The sequence below is a fragment of the Miscanthus floridulus genome, chromosome 2 (genome assembly GCF_019320115.1).
Source record: "Miscanthus floridulus cultivar M001 chromosome 2, ASM1932011v1, whole genome shotgun sequence".
Taxonomy (NCBI): domain Eukaryota; kingdom Viridiplantae; phylum Streptophyta; class Magnoliopsida; order Poales; family Poaceae; genus Miscanthus; species Miscanthus floridulus.
In genome coordinates this window covers 47,333,744-47,339,743 of record NC_089581.1, presented here as the reverse complement: position 1 = coordinate 47,339,743, position 6,000 = coordinate 47,333,744, and positions in this window count along the sequence as shown.

Sequence of the window (6,000 nt, the reverse complement as noted above, 5' to 3'; positions counted from 1 at the left end):
GAGGGAGAGGAAGGGGTGAAGAGTGAGGGAATGAAAAAATATAGAGGGCTATCGGCAAAAAAACGATTAGCAAAGGGTCATCACGTGCTGCTCACATGACCTATGGACACAGTGGCTGCTGTCATGCATTGCCATGTAAGATCTAATCCCTAAATTGACAGATTTGGACCTAAATGGCACAACTTAAAAGTTCATGTACTCAAACCTGCACTTTCAGAGTTAATGGACCTGAATGACACATCACAAAAAGTTGATAGACCTACAGTGTATTTATTTTTTATTACTAGATCGATTGTGTTGTCCACTTTATTTGTGAGTGGAATACAGTTAACCGCCAGTACAAAGCTGTCTTATTTCTGTGGAAAAAAAACAATACATCTTTCTAATATGAATGCATGAACCAACTCAACGAGGTCAGGTGGTGGTGGTTGCACTACTACAGAATGGACCTGTTGTCCCGGGCGGTAACAGCCTTTAGTCCCGGTTACCGCGCCGGGACAACGATCCCGGGACTAAAGGTGGAACCTTCAGTCCCGGGTCATCGAGCCGGGATTAAAGAGGGACCTTTAGTCCCGGTTGGTAACACCAACCGGGACTAAAGGACCTCCAGCCGAGCGAACCTGGCGCACCCTTTAGTCCCGGTTGGGGTTACCAACCGGGACTAATGGTTCACCCTTTAGTCCCGGTTGGTAACCCCAACCGGGACTAACGGTTCCTTTTCTTTTTCTTTTTTTTTGTTTAATTTGTTTTCAGTTCAGTTACACGTATTTGTTTAATATATAATATGTTTTTATGTACGTATTCTACGTTACTAATATAAATACACACATGCATATAATTACATCTAATTCTCATCTTGAGCATTATTATATTCGAATAAAGTATGAAACTATATATATTATAGATATATATATATATATATGTGTATATACAACACTTTCATAATCTTGTTCTCGAAAATAACGATATCAATAAACATTTAATTTACATCATTTATTCCTTAAGATCAAAGTAGAACTCGCCGTTGGGATTTAGCACTTTTTCTAGAAGATATCCTGCTATTGACTCTTGAACTGCTTTCAGATGGTCTTTTTGCATGACCCTTCGTTTCAACCATTCAGTCTTGCATTTGAAATAAAAGGAAAAGTATTAATACACATATATGTATATATATTCTTTTAAAAATAAATAAATATTGATATATACGTACTCTGAGGACATCTTCAGGAGTTCTTCTTATGTGCGCAGTGATAAATTCACAAACGTAGTATCCACACAAGTTATTACCTGGTTCCTGCCGCAAACACCACTGTACGAGAAGAAGATTATTCTCATCATCTCACACGTAAATTGAAGTACGATATAGTAATTAAACACGTGGGGAAGTGTATATAGTACAACTTACTGGTATTTCAACTACATTAAGTGGTGCCTTGCAATCTTTGCGATGTTGCCGAATAAACTCTTTCCAAACCCTGTGCGACCAATAATGTACGATCGTTAATAAATTATGGCAAAGTCTATTCAATAATAGTTGTGCGCGAGAGATCGAAATTACCCCTGGATAATATCTATCATATCTTGGTATAGTGCCCGTTCTTTTCTCAACGAGTCAAAGATTAGTAACCGACTTGAGTTTAACTCAATGACAATGAGTATCCAGTGAAAACTGCATTGGTTTATACACACACGTACATGCATATAAGTTGTATTGATATTACATAAAATGTGTAGACTACATTATTATTAACACTTACTCAAAGTTGTACGGGAAAAGTATTGTTGTCTTGTCGTGCTGCTTCACGAAGAACTTCATGATATTCCTCTGTGCTTCAGATACCCAGTGGTCCTTGACAATAATATCGGTTTTGAATACGATATAAGGATCAATGAAGCCAACACTGGTGTCTTGTATTCTTTGGAGCTCTGACATCTGGAATCTATATATAAATATAAGTTACATGTGAGGATAATTATATACACGTACGCATGGAAGTGAGTTTATTAAATAAAAGTAAGAATCACTTACAAACAAAAGGAGCTCATGATTGATTTGTCCAGAGCGTCCAAGTGGAATAGTTGATGCAATTCTTCGAAACTAATATGTAAGATGTCATCGCCACGGAAGTAATGATGGTCTCTAAATCTGACAAAGATCCACTGCTCACCCCTGCCACACGCCTGCATGTACCACTTGTTGAGCAAGTACATTTGCGTACCCAATTCATTCAGAGCCGCAGGGTTGTACAGACTTTTGCCATATTTATAAGTCTTCCAGGTATCAACTTCCAGGTTCTGGATTGGAGCTTTGCCCGTCAATTGATCCAAGGTTAAACCAGTATCTTTAAAAAAAGCATTAAGGGCTTGAACCGACACTTCTCCAGAGTTGTCTGGTCGATAGACTTCTATGTTGGAACCATATTCATTAGCAACAACAAGATTTTGCATTGGTTGCTTCTGTTGTCCGAGCTGTGGGACATCCTTCCCTGATGCTCTTTTCCTTTTCTTATCTGCATCATGTGACTTCACGAGGGAGCGGTCATAGTCTGATAGTGGCGAAGGCTTACGAAGTTCAATCAACTTTTTCTTGTGAGCATCGACCTTCTGCCTCAGCACATCTCGTGGTATGTAAAAGTACGGCTTCTCCTTAAGCTTTGCTTGACTCTTGTTTTTGATATCTATAAAAAAATCTTTTACTTTTTTGTCTTCTTCAGCTGCTATTTGCTCATCAGTCTTTTCAGGAAGTATTTCTTGAGAAATAACTCTTTTTCTTGGGGTCTTCTTTGCCGCCGGGACCTTAGACGTCTTTGTAGTGCGTCGCTGTGGAGGGGGTGGGGGCGGTGTTGGAGATCGGCGTGGAGGCGATGAGGCCAGTGTTGGTGGAGACCGGCGTGGAGACGTTGGAGATCGTTGTGGAGGCGGTGGGGCCGGTGTAGGAGTTGGAGATCGTTGTGGAGGCGATGGGGCCGGTGTAGGAGTTGGAGATCGTTGTGGAGGCGATGGGGCCGGTGTAGGAGTTGGCGATCGCCGTGGGGATGAAGTCGTCTCGCCCCCCGCGACGCTGTGATGAGATGGGGAATGAATGATTAGGCTAGGCTGGGGAGAGACCCTGCTATAAAAACAATTTGTGTGTCAATTATTTTTGAAGCCAATAGAAAATTAATGGAAAATAATATTTCATTCACTTTCATTCGTACCTAGGGTGAGGTAGGGGAAGCGATGGCGCCCCAGGAATGATGATGAAGCGTTTGCGCCATTGAATAAATGTCTTCTCTGTTTCTCCTAGTGTCTTCTCCCCATCACCACCTTCAATGTCAAGAGGAACATTGCTGTAACCTTTGAGCACTCTATCGACCGAGACGCTAGCATATCCAGGTTGAATAACTGATCCATGGATTCTTGGTGTCTTCGTTCGGTCTATTGGAGATACAACCCCGACAGCCACCATGATTGATGCATTACCATCTGGAATGTGCAGCTCACATTTTGTTAGAGGCTCGGTAATGTCATCAACAGGGAAGCGCAACCCAGCGTCGTCTTGAATAACTGGCAGCTCCGTAGAAGCACAACTGCTTTTCATCTGACCAACGGGGCTAATGGTGACTCCCGGCGTTGATTGCGATTGCATTTGACTCATTGCTAGCTGCACTTGCCTCTTGATCTCCTCCTGCATTCTTGCCTCAAGAGATTTTTCTCGTTCACGTGATTCAAGCAATGCTTGTCGTGACTCATCAACAAATTGCTCCAATGCACGAATTCGTTCTGCCTCCTCATCCTTCTTTCTCTGGCGGCTTCTGTAGGTATCCTTGTCTGCTGGGAATGCGTGTAGCCACGGAACCGCCCCATAGCCTCTTGTTCGACCACCGTGTTCGGGATTCTCTAGGGCATATGTCAATTCATCCTTCTCTCTGTTGGGCTTGAAAACACCACTATCAGCTTCTTCCCTAGCACGAGCTAGTCTCTGTGTTGCTCTCTCAATTTTTTGGCCGAAAATTAGCTTGCCAGTGTCTGGGTCTAGGCTTCCCCCATGAGCGTAGAACCAATTCTTCGCGCGTTGAGGCCAGTTCTTTTCTATTGTTTCAGGTATGATTCCCTTGGCAGTAATCTCTGCTTCTAGGTTCTGCCACTTGGGAATAGCACTCCTATAACCACCTGATCCCATGCGATGATGGTATTGCTTCTGTCGGGCATTCTGCCGATTCCTCATCACACGTTCCTCACTGTCTTGAGATGTCTTGTATTCTACGAAGGCATCCCAATGGGACTCCAACTTGACAAACGCCTTAGCATTGAAATTCGGCGTAGCATTCTTCAAGATAAACTTTTTATACAATGTCTTCTTCCAACTCTGGAACAATGTTGCCATCTTCTTCATTGTCCAATCCCTCACTAGCTCCTTCAAAGCATCATCTGCTTGTAATGTGAAATGCTGAGTGATATCTCTCCAAGCTAGGTTCTTATCACGATCAGATACAAAACTAACATTAGGAGCGGATATCTTCTGCTTCCATTCACGAGCACTAACTGGGATCCTATCCCTTACAATGAACCCACATTGATTGACATATGTCTGAGCATGTGGTCCCAATGGTTTGCCGGTGTCGGTGTCGAATTCTGATATTATGAAACGGCCCTCTAATGGCTTTTTTGGCCCTCGGACTTTCCTACTTTTGTCGGTGGTTGATGTAGATCCAGAGACCGGCTACATGAGTAGAAACACAACGATTAACAACAAATATACGTACGCATGCATCTATAAGAGATGATAGATAATCGAATATACCTCGCCAGTATTTTCTTGCGCGACAATTTGTTGATCTTCAACCACCGGCATATTCAGGATATCCTCATAATCAGCAAAGTACTGACTCGTGTCATCTACATCCACATTGGTGCCGGCGTTGATAATATCCGCCATTATGTCATCACTCAAGTTATCATCCGGAGCAGCCATTTGTATCTTCAAGATAACACATAGATAGAATTATTATGGTACATAACATAAGTACATGTGATAACACATATAGAATTACTAAATCCAATTAAATATAATAACACATAATATTTCATAAGGATAAACAATAATAAGGTATAGGCTTTGGAATCGAATCAAAAACACTTTCGATCCAAAAACATGGAAATAAGTACATGTATATATATACACATAGAATGATACAATATATTTTCTCTCTCTCTCAACACATAGAAATAAGTGCATATGTCTATATCTCTAGATATGCATGTGATAACACATTGAATGTCTCTCTAGATACAATTTTCTCTCTCTCTCAACACATGAAAATAAGTACATGTATATATACATATAGAAATAATTAAGTACATATGTATACCATATAGAATCTCTCTCTAGATATATATAAGAGATAGAATATATAATTACTAAATCCAATTAAATAAATCCAACATGAAATTAGATAAACTAGTAATAGATAATACATTTTAAAAAATCTAACTAACTAAAAAATTACCTAAAAAACTAACATATATCACCTAACAATCTAACTAACATATATCAATTATCTAATAAATCTAACTAACTAAAAATCTAACTAACATATATCAATTATCTAATAAATCTAACTAACTAAAAAATCTAACTAACATATATCAAAAACTATCTAAAAAACTAACTAAAAAACTAAATAACTACTAAATATTGTTTATTAGTATTATCTAAAAAAACAATGAAAAATCCAACATTATAATCGATCGACGACGGCAGTGAGGCCGGGCGGGCGGGCGAGTTCGACGACGAGGCCGGGCGGGCGGGGCTCGACGACGGTAGACGAGGCCGGGCGGGCGAGGCTCGACGACGGCAGCCGATCGAGAGCGCAGTAGAGATCGAGTTCGACGGCGGTGGGCGCGCGGGAAGCCTCGGCGACGGAGGGTGGGATCGGGTGCAGCGGCGGAGACGGGATGCGGCGCGATGCGGGCCGGGAGAATGGCGCGGCCGGGTGGGGGTAGACGACGACGGCGGCG